The 19,385-nt window shown below is 39.5% G+C and overlaps 1 long non-coding RNA gene across 1 annotated transcript in view; it reads right to left on the minus strand.

The window, feature by feature from the left end:
• Positions 1-19,119, minus strand: part of LOC105264628 (uncharacterized) — a 42,950-nt gene extending 23,831 nt beyond the window's left edge. Inside the window, exon 1 of the long non-coding RNA XR_892005.1 lies at positions 18,332-19,119. This is a non-coding gene — a long non-coding RNA (uncharacterized lncRNA). The remainder of the gene's footprint in view (positions 1-18,331) is intronic.
• Positions 19,120-19,385: the final 266 nt, after the last annotated feature.

Consider the following 19,385-nt stretch of genomic DNA (forward strand, 5'->3'; position numbering starts at 1 on the left):
ATTTAATTATCATCATAATCAAGGCAAAATTGAATATAGAGTTCTTATGGTGTTGACGAATGGAGCGGTTTTTAAATCATTAATGAGAATCATTAAATCCTGGAATTATCCAGTGTCTATGTGGTACCTGTCATAGCGGAAAGACTTCGTGCCCATGATGAACATGGAATGAATTATCCAAGAGCTTTGGTGACACCGGGCCAACGACCGGTCATGTGCTTATAATCGAAACTAGCCCAGCGGCAGGAGATGTCGAGCTTTCTCTACTCCATTGAGGATACAGCCAACAGTCCACCCTTCATTCGATTCATTAGGAACATCTCGGATATTCCGAGGGAGCATCAACTGTCGGCTGCAGACTGCGCTTTATTGGTGGAATAATTGTACATCAAACTTTTGAAGAATTTCATTTCTCTCAAACTGTTTCGGATTTCACCAAAGCGACCTGAACTTAAATTTAGCAGCAACATTTTAATCATTTTTAATTAAGAAATTTATTTTAATTCCCCACGAGATTAAGTCCTCCGAATGAATCCTAATTAAATAAATCCTTTCATTGAATCAAACAAAAATGTAATTTACTAAAATAGAAACGAGACAAATAAAATTGATGACAATTTCTTTTTTCACCTGACATTTCCAAAACAATCAATTCATACGGAGGCACGTAATTATCAATGGGTAATTGCAAAAATGTCTGTCTCCCTGACAAAACGTCATTGCGTAATAATAACCCAGCGATTCTCATCATCCAGCGAACAATTTCGCTGCATATGAAAAATTTCTCATCGACAGTACAATGGCAGCCAGATTAATTGAAAAATGAGAGAGCACTCGGAATAATAATTTACGAAACAAATGTGAATAAGTATAAAAAAACAGGGAGGGAAATGTTGAGCCTTTTGATAGGCGCCTGATCAGCTTTGAGCTGAACGAATATATCCATGATGGGCGCTGAGGTTTTAATTGGGTCTATTGGAAAAAACTTTACTGGCTACCGTAGTCGACATAGCCAACCTCCTCCCACCCTAGGCCCGACGTTTCTACGTCAACGAGTGGTTGGACGTGGTCGATATATACTGTCGAGATCCACTAGTTTGTCTGCACCCACTCGTACTTTCCTTCCTCGTTTCCACTTTTCCACCTTATTTTTCTCTTTTTATCTTAATTTTCTCTTTCACCTACTTTTTCCTGCACCAATTTTCGGTACATCCCCGTTCTGCAGATCTCATCCCAATAGCCAATGCAGTATTCATGGATTTTTTAAGGTTTTATTTGAATTTTTTTTACTGAGGCCGAGTTTATTTCTGAGTTATTTAGGGAGTGGATAGTTTTTGAGAATTTATTCATGTGGAAGGTAAAAAAGGGAGAGTTACTGGGAAAAAATTGTTGACACGAATTGATCGGAATTTATTTCGGGATCTGTCAACTTGATTTGAGACTTCGGGATTTTTGAGGGTGAGACTCAACGGATTTAGAATAATATTTTTATTTTGTGAGGATTCAAATTGATGAACTTTAAATTAGTCAAGTTTCATTTGAATTAACGGAAATTCGATTTTATGTTTGGATGCTATTTTGGATTGATGAGATTTTCCATGGCATTATCTGATGCTGTATTCAGAGGTGCTTGCTTATTTATTTGTGGAATAATTTCGGCAATGTGTATTTTCGTAGAGTTGGCCAATTAGTAAGTTTCACAGATTTCATTGTTTCCTGATGCGACGCATTGCTCATGTGCGCATAAATTGAGCCGCTTTAATTATAAGTTAGTCTCGTGACGCGAATAGACAAAGGCCGAGAGCGATGAAAATCGTAAAAGTTGTGGATAACGAGAGTAAAATAATAATTATGAGAATGCGGTGGATCGGTGACAGGAGAACACAGGGCCATTGAGTAATTCGCGTGGTAACCACCGCAATTTTAATGACATTTTTAATGATTGTGATTTTGAATTCAATTAAAAGTTGAGAATTTCCTCTCACGGCACTGAGTTTTTCATGACAATGAGAATTTCGAGTTTTTACGCAGCACCGGGAAAAATCCTTTTACGTGAAAAGTTAACCGTTGGGAGGAACAATTCGCCGTTCCTCAATTTGTTGGACAGTTACCATTGTACGGGGGACAATTTGACCTCAAAGAAGTTTGTCCGGGGTTGTTAAGCGAAATACAAAAATGGAAGCTATTTCAAAGACATGAAAGCCAGTCTGGCTAATGAAGTTTAGTATTTTAATGGTCTCCTCTTCAGCTTTTAATGCACAGGGCCAGACTGTTCCTGGGCTACATTCTGAGGGATGCAATTCTTTCAGAATAAATTCGTATGCGATTTTAAAAACATTGTAATCATTGTTTCAATTATATTCTCTACAATTTATCTGTTTACAGTGAAACTCTGTAATTTTCTTCATAAATTGAAAAGCTTTGAAGCATTAAATTTCTTCCGGAAAAAAAGGAATTACTCCACAATAATTATGGTTTTAAAGATCAGGGTGTTATTTTCGTTTACATAATTTTTAATATCATTCTTTGTGCGATAAACTATAAAACCAATCATTCCCACCTGTTCAATATTTTATAACATCTTTCCAATTTTCATACCAAAAAATGACCATCTATTAGATTAAATTGAGCGAATCGATTCCCCGACTGCTCGATAAAATAATTACTTAACGACTCTTAATTAACTCCAATGAAATTCACGATAACATCTGAAAAATAACAATCAAACTCCATGAATTGCGTCAATACCTCCCCATAAGGAGTGCCACAATTAATTAGCGCGGTTAATAAAATTCATGACCCGAGAAAATAAGCAAAAGCTAAATACTAAACGACACCAGCACTGAATCAATTATCTCCTCGTCCATTGTACCCCGCACCCTTTAATTTTTTTTTTTTTCATTTTATTTCTCCACCTTCACCGGTGGGTGAATAATACCCGAGTAAATGAGAGTGGAGGAGGTACCGAGTGGAAAACAGTCCCCGAGGATAATTGCCAAGATGCACCAGTGAGTGCAACGAGAAAAGTGAGTATCACCGGGGAAGAGGTACAAGTCCACCCAACTGCAGCGAGTTTTAGTTTGAAGGGAGTTGGCCGTTTATGAACGAGAAAAACGAGTGGTATGGGGTGGATAGAGGGGGTAGGAGAAGGGCAAGTGAAAAGAAAAAACCTCAATGTACCTAAAGATGAGATGGAAAAGTTTGTTGGCAACTTCGTCGAGTGCCGTGCTAATTTCATGGCCTAATAGGAATTGTCCCGTGGTAAGTCACCGTGTCCATGGTGAATTTTTAATTGCAACTGAATTTTTCGAAATAATTAGGGCAATTCTGCCCCTTCAATTATTTTAATACAATTATAGAGTCTATTTTTAATGGTGTAAATTCGAAATTCGAAATGAGATTTAGCTACGATGACGTGGTGACGGAAAATTTGAAATTTATTATGGATTGTGGAAAAACAATTGTTTGCAGAAGTGAGAGGCTAAAATGGTAAACGATGTTTGGAGTAAAAGGTTGAGATGTTTATTTTTGGTGCTGTTTGTCACGTATGTAACGAGAAATCACAATTCACTAGACACTCGGTTGGAATTTGGAATGAAGTGAGTCAGGGAAAAATCGTGGGGTGCGTAGAGGCATGAGTAAAAATGTTTAGACAAAGCGATTTCGTTGAAAAGTATTTTGATGAGGGAGAGAATAAGAGCAGATGAAGGAGGAAAGGAGACGTCAAGTAAGCATGCAGAGGAATAAGAAGAATTCAATATTTGTAGAGCTCTTTGATAAGTTGCCGGGAGGCATCACCTTCCTAGATTTTTTTTTCAGACTCCCAAACTGACGTTGAATGCTCTTAAAACAGAATTTTCATTTCCCGTCATATCAAGATGCCAGGAAGTTCGAGGAAAAATGGAGATGTAATATTCGTCGCTCCACTGCAGAGACGAACGAATTGTAATAATAGAAGGGATTTTCTGGGGTTGAGAATGATGTCGATTCTTACGTTTGGCGAAAATAGAAAAGAGTTTTTTCCATTCCGCGACACTAACGAAAATTGAAAATCGAATTGATTTTTCTCTTCGAAAAGAAGTTCAAGAGAATTAGCTTCTGATCCCTAACAATCGATCTCAATCAACACGACGCGTTCATTTGGGTCGAAACATATCGAAGTCAACCTGATTGGTCGATGAGTCGCCTGAATTGAGCGCTGAAAAAAGCGCGGCATTTTCAAACTCTAAATTTCTTTATAAATTCCCTCATGCCATTTGTCTCTCATTTAATTATTGTTCTCTTTTCTGGTGAGCGTCCTTTTTATAATTTCCACAGACCTGAGTTTTTCCGCCGAAAGAAGCCGCCATAATTTGCCCCTGAGTTTTTTGACAGACCGCGGGTTGGATTCTCATCGGCGGGGTAGGTGGCAATGGGCGGCTGGCAAATGAGGGCAAAAACCTGGACTCCCGTGGAAAAGGTTCTCTTTTTCGCCGAGGTTTTCTCGGTCGGGCATTAAGGTGTCTTAAATGGGACAGATAAGATCTATCATTCGGGTAAAGAGCATCAGGGTCAACAGACACATCAGTGGGTCTTCCATTATTCACCAGTGGAGAGGGTTAACTCACGGAACTGGTCAGCATTATTGATTCAACAGAAAAAAAGTAATTGCATCATTAATTGACATGTTCGACAAATTCATGAAGAATTCATTATTTAATTTTTTCCTCGAAACACGAAAATTCCCGTTGGGCACACGACCGTGGTCTCACTACTATTGCATTAATAAGTTGATGTTATTATGATTGAAATTAATTATGAATGCAGTTGATGTTGATTAACAATGGAAGTTACAAACATGAGTTCAATGGAGGAATGTAATACCACTCGACATTGTTGAAAACTCATGGCACTACGTACCCTTCACACTCCCTCAGCAACTGCGGAGGCTTTTCCACAGCTCTCTGTGTTGATTACCTACCCAGTCTGACACAAATTAAATGCCGTTAATAAAGCCGACTCCGGGTATTTTCCGGGGGAAACCCGGGGCCCTTTGGAAGGCCTCGGTAACCACCTTTTCACACTCCAGCATTCTCCATTGTCCGCGATTACAGAAATCCCTCGGATACTTCTCGCCCGTGGACTTGAACTCATTTAAAAGTTGGGATTTTGGTAATCGCTTTATTTTGAAAGGGTCGTAAATTCCAGAGCCATGGCCACAATTCTGGGTCGTTATTAATTTCATAATGTACTGAAATTTCGGTTCTTGTATTCTTCTCGCAAAGATCCCAGGGTCTCAGGTTAAACCTTAACCATTAAGGACATTTCTCTTTTCATTTTCACATTTCTTCTTGAGAGTTGCATTGTCACCTACGAACAACTCAAAATGGACGAGTAAAATTACAATAAATTGGGGGTACTGAAAATAGAGTATCTGAGTATCCACTACAGTTACAGATAAAATCAATCAATAAATACAATGAAATGTAAATATGGAGAGATTTCTCGGTGGTCGTCTCGTTATCGCGTGAGTCACAGAAGAGGCTCAAGAGTATCTCCCATAATTTTGAATCTGTATGCAACCAAAGAGAGAAATCCTCAAGCCAATAACGCCCCAGTATTATTATGCAGATTGTGGCGTAACCCATATTAGTTCGTTATCGCGCCTACATCTTGAATAAGTCAAGACCGCCCCTCTCTTGCTGCCTTGTGCACGCGCGTCGATTCCCGCCCCGTTCACAAGAAAAAAAAAATCTAGAGAAAAAGAAAGTAACGGAATAACAGTACGAATGAAAGGGAGAAAGAAAAATAGATGGTCTTGGGTTGTACAATGGAGTTTCAATTATGCGTCGAGAACGTCATCATTGTGCAGCATTTCGTCACGATACCAAAAATTTCTTTGTTGAAATTCTCGTGTCGATGTATTTTTATTCATTTCACTCCATGGACTTCTGCCTTTCATCGTTGAGGAGATTGACGATGTGTTCCACATAAAATTGTCATTTGTAATCCTTAATGGCCTCATAAACTAAAGAATAAATGAAATTCCATGCGCCCGTCCTAAAAAAATCTGCTTTCACTTCATTTTTGATCCTCTCAGACTGAGATACATGTCGGGAAGTTAATTAACATCGAAATTTATGGGAAATGAAAAAAGTACTGATAATATTATCAGAATTATCAGATTGTATATTTAGAACTTTATCCTTATAACTAAAACAAAAAATGTCATAATAAAAATATAATACTCAGTGGAATAAATTTTGTAATTGTTTTAATAATGATAATCTTCATTACGAATCCCGTATTTGCATGCGATAAAAACCTAAGATTTAATAATCGATTCCGAAGATAATTCCGAATAATTCTGTAAAACCGAGGAAAAAACAAAGTCCAAATTCGCCGATACTCCAGAATACTGTTCTCCACGTATCGATTATGTATCGGAGCCTTCGCCATAATACTCCACCGGTAGTTCGTTCGTCGGATAGACCCAGTGAATAGAAAGCCCCGGAGCACGTGCAACACCTCCACACACCCACCACCCACCCACCCACTTTTCCATGCACCGGGGCATTCTGACTCCAGCAGACGCGCTACGTATTCCAACTGCATCCGAGGGAAAACGCCGTTATGATAGTGACTCCAAGTTCTCCCTCTGCCCTCCACCCCAAGGGATCCAAGAGTCTTTGGGAAAGAGGACGCAAAAGGTAGATTCAAGAACGCGAGGAACCCAATGTTCTCCTCACCAGGAGTGACTATTTTTTTTTTTTTATTATTCTGCCAAAATGGCTGTGAAAATAACGCTGGAAAATACTTTGACGTGTAATTTCAGGAGAATTCGATATCTCGGGGGCGGAAAGTACTTTCGGTGAGAGGGATTTTGATCGAAAAATGTCATAACCACGGGTTGTCCATGCTGAGAATCGACCCGTCAAACTAAACACGGAGTTGGGACTCTGGGAAACGTGCGGAGACCAACACAAAGCCGTCCAAAATGTCCGCAGTTCGTATGTCAATTTGGCCGCTGTACAATGGCTCAATCAGTAGGCAAACAACGCTATTTCACCACGAGGAGAATTGCATTTTGCAGTGGGAATCCTCAATGTAAGCTCTGCGGAGGATCCTCCTACGGGGTTTTATATTGAAATGTATCGGAGCTATTGTTGAAGATTCTGATTCGAAGAGCCTCTTCCCTGACAACACGATATACAACCATTCATATTATTGACTGACAATAAAATTTACGATATGTAACGTAAAAATTTTTCAACATAAAGAAGATTAACTGTGCTTTTCAGATTTTTTTTAGGAGTGGTCAAGAGGTTTTTGACACACTTGACCGTAAAAAATATCAGGACAGCTGTAATTCCGCGAGGATGAGAATCGAGGGCGAGGAAAAATATTCCATCCAAAGCTGAAAACTCGGAGTGATGATAAAAAGGAATCTCAAAAAGTACAATACCCATCCCGAGGGATTACTCCACCTTTCAATATGCTCGCACACACCTCCTTTCATTTCTCGAAGTGGCGAGGAAACCTTTCGTCTTATCTCAGCAACTATAGATATAAAAAGGCGCATTGCGAGCGTCTCAGAATCGCGGCTGAATATTCTTCCATTTCCCCCGTTTTCCATCCTTTTTACCCGAGATTTTATCGAGGAGCGAGCGATGAATTTCCCGGATATGCGACAACTCGAAAAAAAAAATTCACTGATTCCAGTCGATTTTCGGCTTGACTGAGGATGACTGATTTTTTAATCTGATTGAGGATAATTTTTTGCGGGTGTTCTTCCCCTTTCAATAGCGAACAATTAAAAAATATGGAATACCCTGTGGATGGGGCCATTGGAAAAGTCAAAGGGAAGGGATTTTTTTTTGTTCTGTACAATCGGATAGAATCCAACATGAATACACCCACATGCGAATGAACTCCATCACAACCAATTACCCCCAATTTTTTTCTATCACTATTGACCCCCTGACAAAAGCCCGCGCGATAATTTTTACAGTATCGTTACCAACCATCTCCGGGTCGAATCTACCAATAACAATAACCCTGGAAAATGTTGTTCAGCCCCGATTTTTTACCCGGTGGAGTGACTCGTTGATATGTGGAGCAGAAACACGGGGCATTGAGTATTGCAGCAAAAGGGTACGTCGAAGGGAGACATTTCACCCACTTGCTGCGGTGACACGAGAGCTTTTGGCATTCGATGCAACTGAAATGCCATTCGAGGTTTTTCCGGCCCGATGTTCGGGAGAGTCAACAACTTGATTTATTTTCATTTTGCACGTCGGAATAAAAAAAAAATATTCCTGGAGAAATGGCGAGAAATACTCCAACGCTTTTCAGCCAAGTGGACACGCACAAAAACTTGGTCGAATTGCCAGATAGTTCAATGGAAAATGAAAGTAAAAAAAAAATATATAAAAACAACCAGTAACTTGAGCCAAAAGTGATTTCCACCGTGAACAATTATAGGAAACCAATAAATTGTTCCTTACCCACAGATAAATGAATTCCCTTGCGTTGAATAATGATGATCCCGCTCAATAAAACCCTGAGACAGGTGGATATTGCATAAGTCAAGGGTCCCATTGACCTACTCACAAATGTTTTCACACATGGTGGAAGCACTCCACCACCAGCACACGTGACGAATCGTGTTCACCCGTCGACTTACAAGTCCCGCGGCACGTTCGCCATTCGTCTGGCAGCGAAACTCCCTCACGCGAGCAATCGCACACACAGTGTCAGTGGGAAAAGGGTTTTTAACAGTGCTGATACACCGCAGTTAATACCTTTGAGATACACTCCTCGGTGTTGGAGAGCACCACTTTGCATGTGCATGCTTTATGAGGCCATCGTGTGCCAAATGTTGATACGTAACATTGGCCGTTACATCCCGCGGGATTTTCAATTGGTTCGACCACTGGACGATGCATGTGACCACTTGCAAGCCACCCTTTTGAATTTCTTTTCATTCTGAATTAAATCGGCGTTAATGCTGCTGGGAATTGACTCGGTTTGTCTGACTTGAGTTAAGAAAAATTTCACTCAATTTCATTTGATTTAATTTAATTAATTAATTGTATAAATAAATATATAGGATAAATTTAATTTATTAATTTAATTTCATTGAATTTGAATCAATTTCGACTTGACTCAAGTCAAGTTCCATTTCAACTTGAATCAAGTTGGAAATTACTTGACTTGAAAAGACTTGAATCAAACAATATTCTTCGGTGACGATAATACCGTGAATTAAATTGCCACACCCGAAACTCATTTAATGATGAAAATATTCAAATTGACTCCAGCCTCCATTCAGAACGTTCAATTAAAATAAATAAGCTTGATAAGTATATCCCCACCGAAATTATGCTTACGTTGCGAGTAAAAGAAACCAACTTTTGTCCCAAGCCCACACATAAAGCTCCCCCACCGTCAGATATACGAGAACTCCCTCGAGATCTCTTCTCTCCCTCGTATCTACCCACTCAACGAGTCTTGAATTTTTCACAGGCTGATCTTGTCACATCCGAGTGGTTATTCGCAATCGCACGACGACGAAATAAATATATAAATTCTGTCGATAGAGGTACATCATTTCCGGGGGAGGCCATCCACTAGGGTAGGGAGGGATTGGAGAAGGGGGAATCGGGGAAAAGTGCTGGGAAAAGCGAACAGTAAATCTTTGTGGAATAAGTAAAGTGTTGTCCCGCGGGCGTCGCGACGCCTCTTATAACTCTTGCGGTTGAAACTTATCCGGTCAGAATCCACTGGGCACATCTCGTATTTAGTTTTTTTTTTTTTTGAAAATTGAGGGAATTGGTTTTTGGAATTTTCGCGGTAGAAATTGATATTTTTAGAAATGATAATGGATGTCGAAATATTTAACGGAGACAAATGCATGAATTTTGTTGAAAAATTTGAATAAAATAAATTGGATTCGACCCATGAATTGAACCCCTCAAAAATGCAAAACCCCGCAGCCATCGGATTGAAAAAAAAAGCAAGAAGAATCTCCCCCTCCGTCAAAAATATTTCACTCTCCTTTAATCCCACCTCATAAACTACAACACTTTTTACGAGACATTTATTGTTCTTCCGAATGAAACTCCTCTGAGAGAAAAAAAAACATGGGAAGATCCAAGAAGCGGGATTAATTCCCAGGTGTCATCCTAAAAAAACTCGGCCTGCGATATGTTCTGGGGGATTAGGAAAAAAGTATTCTCACTGCACCAAAAATATCTACGAGTGAGTGACATGCGGTATTAAGACGTCATCGAGATTCTAAAATAAAATCCCGTGAATTTGTCACTGCAACACCATCCGATAAATGCCGAATACCCGGAAACTTTCCCCAGCTGATTCCTAAATAACTAAATTGTACCCAAGCTGTATCCCCAAGCCCGCAAATCCCAATTTATGTATCGAACCTCGAAGATGAGAGATCTGAATATGGAACGGAACTCCTGACCCTCTCGAGCAATCCTTCCCCCATAAATATTCGAGTTGTCTCCATTTTCGTCGGAATTACCCGGATTTTCTCCGTTTCTATCAACAGCAACGAAATAATTGAATAACCTATTGAACAGTTACTTTCAACAAATCGATTTTCAGATTCGTTAAAATTTATTGGAGATGGAATTAACGACGATAAATGTTCCCCTGATTTTCCTATTAAATGACAATTTGCCAGTGGGAAAGCCCCCGGAATTTTCGTCAAGCCTTCCTTGTTCAAAATTTCCACCCCTTGCCCATGAAATTCGGATGAAAATTGCCGAGGGTGCACGCCAGAATTTTACCCTCACGCCATTTCCTGAATACTTTCCAACCCCGTTGATAAACAGTTATGAAAATCCAGTGCGAATATAGCCCGCGGAAGATGCCAAAACGTTTTGACCCGGTTCCTGGGATCCTCGGGGATGAGAAAGAATGAGGGAAAGAATCGAGTTGATGGTGGAACGAGTATGAATTTACCTCCAGGCCACTGTCCTAGGGGCTCACGTCGATCGCGAGATAATCGGATATTTTCAAACACCCCACACCGAGTCCCCTCTGAACATCACCATGAGAGATGTCCTCTAGATCCACTTATGACCCTGATTTATCGATCATTCTTATAAATATGAGGTAGTGACAACGTCGAGAATAAAGTAGCAAAAATTAGCCCTCCGGATCGACAGTGAAAAGAAAACTAATGGAAGCTACAGATTACGATTGGTAATATTTACATGGTAATATTTACTTGGCAGGAATATTTAGTTTAATATTGAATTTTCGATCGTTCTGTTGAATTACCCGAGAAAATCCACAGAATTCGACACCCCTATCGTTATATTTTCCCGAGTATATTTCAGGTTGAGGTAATATGGCACCCAACCGTGGCTATAATCGCCGTATACCAAGTGCATTCATACCGGGAGTCATACGACGAAGGGACGAATTATGGTCGACCCGGGTCGTCTATTTTACGAGAGTGTAAAGTTTTAACTGTGTGATATATATGTCCAGGGTGCCGCATTGCTCTGTCGTTAGACTTTTCAGCGATTGTGAAAATATCCACATCACCGTCGACACATGTGACTAAATAACGAGACCGACAAAATCTCAATTACCATTGAATTCATTAAGCTTCATAATTAATCATTTGAATCAACTGATTTCACAATTAACTGGTGCAATTCTACCGTCTCGACCTCAATTTATCTCCCGATTTTTCAACCCCTCGCGAAAAATTCAACAGAAAATGTCCGGAAAAAACCGGTGGCCACTACAATGAACTGAAGTTTTTTCATTCCATCCGCACCTTTTTTTTTGCTGGAGTATTTACACGGGGTAATTAATGGTAACATTCCCTTCTCGTAATAAAAAAGAAGAAAAAAATCAAACAAATTATACCCCGTGAGCGAGGAGTAGAGCGTAAAATCGCGTTGGTGGCTTGAAAGAAATAATTGCGTGTCCGATCAATGTAATAAAAAAATTACTGTTCGGGTTAATGGCGGATGAGCCGCAAAATGCAGTGTCCCAGGTAGTTATTTCTCGGGGTTCATTAGTGGATTTCAATTTGTTACAGGGTTAAAGAAGTTTAGGAAAAATTAACCGAAAATTCTGATAATCGAAAATAGTCGACACTCGAGAGTTAAAAAAAAACTAGTTATTAAATAGTTTGAATAAAAATGGAAGGGTTTGTAAAAATAATAAAGGAGGAATAATAAAATAGATAAAATATTTGTTTTTCGGATGGGAGTGATTTTTTGGTGGTTTTGAGATTTATTTTCGGAGACGAGTATAAAATGGAGAGAGATGGGAGATTGGAGGTGGGTAATTTAAGACGTGACTCCTGTGTATGAAGAAAAGGTGAAGGTCCACCGCGGGTGGGCAAAAGGTAAGTAGGCGGCTCAGGATAGGTGTTTTTCAATGGTATATATTACCCTCATGTTACACGCTCTGTGCAGTTGGAGAGAATTAATTGCATCGTGGGGTACACCGGGATACCGAAAGTTGGTCCGAGTTGCATATGCGGTGGAAATGGTAGAACGAGAGAGAACCAAGAGGCGTGTAAAGAAGTCAGGTGGAGAGATTCGACGATAACTCGGCAATTGAAATTACCAGGGAAACTAGGAAGTAATAACATGGCCCAGTGGTTGGCCCAGGGGGTGTTGATCCATCATTTATGCAGAGTGGAATCGAGTCACGAAATGGCGGAGGTTAGCATTACCCCAGCATGAGGGATGATCATTGAGGGCTCGAACATATCGATTAATAACCGATTCTTTTTCATTTAAATTCGTGCCGGAGAATTTCCTTGCGTGAGGAATATTAGTTCACCCATGTGGGGGGAGATCCAAGAAAATTACCGGAAAATTATGCTGATAATTTGGTATTGGTCATTTATTCCAGCAATTTTTATTTGAATTTTAGGGATCGTCATGGGGATTCTACCAATAAATCGCTCGGTGAATTTTAATTATGATAATTTTAATTATTTAATAAGAATTAATTTAATTATACAATGAATGAACGAAGTTGTTCTGGAAATGTTGAGAGGTGGTGTAAAATCGATAGGAAAATAATATAAATGGAAGAAGGAATTAATTTTAAAAATTGGGAACTTGAGAGGGGAGGATCTCGAGGGTCATCTTCTTCGGGAAGAAAATGTAAACAATGAACCCTTATTGTTTATCGATACAGACGGTAAACTGGCCGTGGCCTCACGATCGTCTCGAGAGGATCTTTCCCACTTTCAAGTTTTATCTTTCTCCCGACGCCTCTTAACCCATCACTTCACGGGAGGTGTGAATTCTCGTGACACGACACCATTTTATTGGGAGGAGAAAATATTCGAGAGGAAATCGTTGTTGTGAGGACGCTACACGCCGTGCAGTTGTTTTATAGGGACATCCATAAAAAATCCGTTGATCCGCAATCGCGGATAGGATTTTTTTTTTCGATTTCCTTCAAGGGTGGGAATTTTCTTTAATTCAAAAAAAAAATTATTCCGTAAAATTTTCCTGAAGTCAGTGAATTGCACAAAATTTCTTTACATTTTCCAGAATTAATTTTTCCCATAATTTTTCTGGAAAATCAGAGATTTTTTTTAATCAGTTGACATAGAGAGAATTTTCAGAGTTTTTCCCAAAGGAAAATTTGTTTTCATGAAAAAAATATTGATGGCGTAGAATTTTGAAAGGGATTATCTCCACAATTATTTCTCTAATTCTCGGAATTCTCTAATCATTAGAACGCCAAGGACGTCAATTCCACGTCCATTATCTTCCTGATTGACATCAAAGCCATCTACATTCACTGGACAATTATTGGTCTTCGGTACCAGTAAGACACAAGTGGTAACGACTGAAGGTACAACCGACCGCAATCCCTTCGACCTTTCTCTCATTTCCCTCCAGTGGAAAAATGAAAACTCCGGTGTCACCAAGAACTCTAAAAAATTTGCAACATTTTCCAGAAACAATTTAATTGAAAAATCGGGACTTTCCATACTTTTCGTATGAAAAAAACGAGAAAATTTCCCCTCAATGAATTAATTAACTCAAATATTATCTCGGCGAACAGTTCAGCGATTTCCTCATTTTCCCGAAAAATTGTAATAATTACCTAAGATTAGAGGGTTTAATGTTCTTTGATCTAATGTGGAAAATCTCAATAAATACAGAGATTTCCCGCTTATTTTTCCTTTCAGAGCGGTTTTCTTGTACGGATTAAAAGTCAGCTTGGGGCTGGTTTATTTTCGATGTAAACACAAGTCGGTAAACTCATCCGATCTTCAAAGAAAAAGGGACTAGTGGAAATGCAGTGGTTTTATTTTCGTCCGATAATTTTTTCTTTGATCTCGGGTAATTATTCAGCGAATCAATTAACCACCGGACGATTCACCCGAGGATTCACTCTCAAAAGGATAAATTTCTCTGAACACTCATGAAAAACAAATACGTGAAAAAATATAAGGAGCTGATAAAATGGGGGATTTTTGTTTCTCTCTGGGACTTAAATGACTCAATATTTAAACGGAATTCCGGGGATTTCATCACAGATGGACGATAAAAAATTCAGCGTCCGATGAGAATCACCGAATGGAAGAGTATTTCTTCGCACCGAGTATCAGCTCTTAATTTCGTCAATCAACTATTGACATTTTCATAATGAATCCGCGAGAGGCATGTCAGTTGAATTGATGATGGGATGAGAAAAATGGGACTGATGATTGACGGGTGAAAGGGTCAATATTGCTAATCGCAAATATCGAATTGATGTCGAGTGTTAATTGACCACTGGAATCTTGAATGTTTAGAATGTATCTCCAGAGAATATAGTATTACAATAAATAAAGACAGCGATAAAAAAAAATTGAAGCCAGTGAAAAGTGTAATTGCAATTCCGAGGAGTGACTTCTCCTGTTAATTAAGATTGTTTTACTGCTCACGTCTTGGGATCGTTTCGGTATTACGTTCCTCCAGTTTCTATTTTGTTAAGTTACGTACCACTTGATCGGTTTATTACATCTGACAGGCTTTTATTCACCCAGGTAATTGTTTACCGTAAAAAATATAATCAAACCGAGTTGATAAACATTATGTGACGAATTAAGATGTTGGTCGGAATGGGTCTTAAAAAATAGGTCGCATAAAATCCCCGACAAATTAATTAGCTGACTGACAAATAAATTATTCTTGAATCAAACGAATGAATAAATCGGTAAATAATTGAATTCTGAATTTATTAATAGACCAATGTCTTTGGTGGAGTTTTTTTATTGGACCTTCATTCCAATTAATTGAAAGATAAATTAGTTTGATGGATTAGTTTTATCATTGTTGGTCTATTCATCCGATTGGTTTCGAGAGTCAAAACTGAGTTCAGTAAATGAAATCGTATTGGGAGTGATTGAAAGGGGCTGTATTGAATGAAATTAATTCGACAGAGTCAATTGTGGCATAAAAAATTCCCCACATTCGTTCCCAATATTCCCAGTGAATACAAATTGTTTACGGGCTTCGATTCGTCTTCTGTGGTATTTACTCATCATTTTATTCAGCCTGGACTACAAGCGAATGCCCATAAAAATCATTAAATTTTTCCATGACTCTCGAAAGTTTTCAGGGAAAGCAAAACGCAAAATTCATTTGGGAATTATTCCACTCATTACTGGGATGATAAATAAAAAATTGCATTTACCATCCACTCATTTATTCATAACTATTATTATTTTATCTTCGAAGATTTTCGATCGGCAAAAATATTTATATAATAGAATCGTTCAAATGTAATGGAATCGTGGATTCTTTTCGTTTCAATGAGAGTAAATAAATTATAGCAAAAGATGAGTTCATTAATTTCAAATAAATCATGTTGTGGGTAAATGGAAAATCGTGAGAAATGGAAAAGTAAAGAGGGGCTAATTAAAAATAAATATCTGGTGACTTGCGTTGGGTAAAATCGGTCAATTGTTGAAGAGACAGGTGACCCAGGGGAATTTCCCGGGTCAAACTCGTCAAACTCCTCAGTGTCATGCTTGCTGGGCTGCCAAGTGGTGCTGATGTGCGGTCCCTTTGACCCCCTAGGGGATGCGAAAAGAGGGAAAAAAAATTCTCCAAGAGGAACAGGTATCACCGGAAAATTCAGGCGACGAGAGTCAACAAAAGGACTGCTTTGACAATGGGGGGCGCGACGCTCACCACAAGGGGCCCCACCTTCCTCTTCTCAATGACCCCCGCAAAATTGACTGGCAATAAATGCCAGAGAATGGCTGGACCCAAGGTGCAGCTTTATTTTTTACCAGTTAGACGAGGTGAGAAATGGCCGAGTGGACCTCGAGAAAACTGTCCCCTCATTCTCACCGTTTCTAGAATTTTTTTTTTTTTTTCATCTCCAACTCTGGATCTATTTCCTCGACGCAACCTTTCTCCGACGAGCCCTAGGAGAAACGTTTCACTTTACGCCCGGGGGAGACCACTCGAGACAAGAAAGAAAATTACTTCTCGAAATTCCATTTTACGGTTTTTTTTTCCCTTCCTTTTTCGGGGCGAACGGATTTTTTTCCGAAGTCGAAGCACTTTTCGAGGATTTTTTCCGTGACTTCTTTCACCTGCAGGATATTATGATTCGTTTTTTCATTTCCAATGGAAAATCTTGAAGATCAAATTCTCTCAAATTACCCATTTTAACTTGAATTTTAGTTTTTAATAATAAATAAAATTATCTACGTCGAACGAATAATTTATTGATTTCTAATGAACTATTTTCTCAAAAGTCGCACTAATTGGCGGAAGACGCGGTGTCAATAATTTATTAATAAATGGAAAATTGGAATTATTGCTTTTCAGAGTAATTTAAAGTAAATAACGGAGTAATTTTGGAAAATAAAAAAAAATGTGATGTTTACATTAAATTATCTCGAAATAATAACCATAAAAACCGTCTAAAATCACCAAGTTAACGAGGTGTTAAATTTTCTTTCGGCTGAACTTCCGAGGATATTTTTTCCGGAATGCACCGATGGCAGGGGAATCCATATTATCCGAGCACGCGTCGGAAAACCCCGCAAGAAGGACTTATCGAGAGTCGTGAGTTGAATCGAGAGCATCAGAGTTGACATGCCGTCAAACTATCGTCTCGAACTCCATCTAAAGACAGAGATAAAAATATAAAGACGATATATCCGGCTGAATTCCGGTAAAAATGACCACGAGTCTCGATTTTCGAGCACCTGAGAGCGATTAAAATGCCGATCACCAAGTGGAGATCGACCGCTGTGGGATAATTTGCCCGGAATAATGTTACCTCGAAATACCTGCGATAAATATAACGAGATCGCCCTTTCAACCAGAGAATCCTTTTTCTACATTTTTCCACCGCGACCGATCGAGTTTACCTTCGATTTTATATCAATATCCCGTGAAATGCACTTTCGATACGGCCAACCTAACAGCATTAAATAAGATATCGTTAGAGGCCACAAAAGCGCTTTCTGGTGAAGTCAATGAGATGAAGGAGCAAAAACGTGTGTTATCGGTTAATGCACAGCGAAACGATTTTAATTCCCCGAATGGACCGATTTTTTGGTTCAATCCTGGAATTAAAGACGAAAATTCCACTCGATTCTTCTTATTCCTAAAATCCAAGGTCAACGAAGAGAAATCAGAACTTTTGGTAATATAAAATTAATATAAAAATGACCGGGAAGTTGACACGATTTTTCTGAAAATCGGCCATGTTTCCGCGATGGAAATTTGTCAGTGTTATTCACCGGTCGTTCGATTGCGGGAACGAATTTCTTCGGGAAAAAATTTGCAATTAACTTCTGAAAGCAATAGTTTTTTTTTCATCTGTGGATTTATTATTGAAACCCTCGGTCGATCCCCTTTTCTCCTCGAGACGCTAGTCATTTCCTCTGGCCCCGACCCACACGATTTTATTGATACCGTTGTATTAATTTCTTTGGGATTTCTTTTATACGAGACCCTTTATTTCATCGCTTTGATGTCAATACCATTTTTATATTAATAGGACAGGACAATACAGGAGCGGTAGAAAAATGCAATTTGTCCGTTATTTATTGAAGTAGAAATGTGTTATTTGATGGATTTTTCCCAGGGGCAGAGGAAAATTAACGCGCAATAATTAGAAGATAGAATCTGAATCTTCGTATATACGTTACATAATTTTTTGTGAATTATTCTCCGGCCAGAGATATTGAAGATTGAACCAGATAATTCCCTTCAACCACCATTATCCCAGCATTTATCGGTATCTCTTTGCGGTAATTAAACCGTTTGGCGCCCAATCATCGGACGAACGATAATAATAAATCGATTGTACTCACGAAAATCCGGAACAGCGGAAAATCCATAGCTCCAATAAACGTAATTGAATGGTCCTTCGATCGTAAACACGTTGATACCCCAATCTCCAGTTTACATTTGTTGTTTCCACTAAGAAAAAACAAAAAACCAAAAAAAAAAACGTGTATCAAGTTTCACTTTGATCCCCCCGAAACTCCCAATATCCCGCACTTTTAATGCACAACAGTGGCCCCAGCAAATGGATGAAGAAATGCCATGAAAAAAAAACTTAAAAAAGTCACCACAAAGGGACTTCCGTGGATTTTGTTCTCGAGTTCACTTTTTTCCCTTCTCACTCTATCCCAGAAATTCGTAGCACTGCGACTTTTTTCAAGTGGCCCCACCACTCACCCCCACTCTCTTTCACTCAATTCTTTGCTCAATTTTTTCTTTTCAATTTTTCCTTTTTATCAGCCACCCCTTTTCGCCCTCTGCCCCTCTTACAATGCACGACAAATTTCCAAATCTCGTATCGTCGACGTCACGTGAACTCAAATCCACTGACCGACGTGTGTAATTTCCCCCCGCGCCGGGGGAAATGTCAACAGCGAAGCTTTTCCGAACGAATTCGCGGAAAATTCGCGGGCTATCGGAATTTTCACGAAATATTTCGGGGTTGTTTGGGCTTTTTTGGTGGTAATTTGGAGGGACTTTTTTCTGGAGAATTGTTGGGGCGATTTTGGGGGTGGTTTTGGGGTGGATTTACCGCGTGGTATTGACAACCTGAGGAGGTGAAAATGATGGTCTCGATGGGATGTTGTCGGGGCGATGTGCGCCACACGAGTGGCCGCAACAGAAAGCGCCTGACGTCGGTGGCTCCTCGCCTCGGGGACGAGGGCAAAAACGATGTTGAAGGTGGGGGTTGGGTGGGAAAATGGGTGGTGGAGGGTTGCCGAAGATGGGTAACTACAACTACACTTGTCCGCAATGGCCTTCCTCTCCCCCCGCGGCCCTTTGCACCGTCAATTCAGCCGCGGACCACCCACTTTACGGTACCTCAAAACGCCACCCGATTTCGAGGGGGCGTACAATCCG

This window comes from Fopius arisanus, unplaced genomic scaffold (genome assembly GCF_000806365.1).
Source record: "Fopius arisanus strain USDA-PBARC FA_bdor unplaced genomic scaffold, ASM80636v1 scaffold00024, whole genome shotgun sequence".
Classification (NCBI taxonomy): Eukaryota; Metazoa; Arthropoda; class Insecta; order Hymenoptera; family Braconidae; genus Fopius; species Fopius arisanus.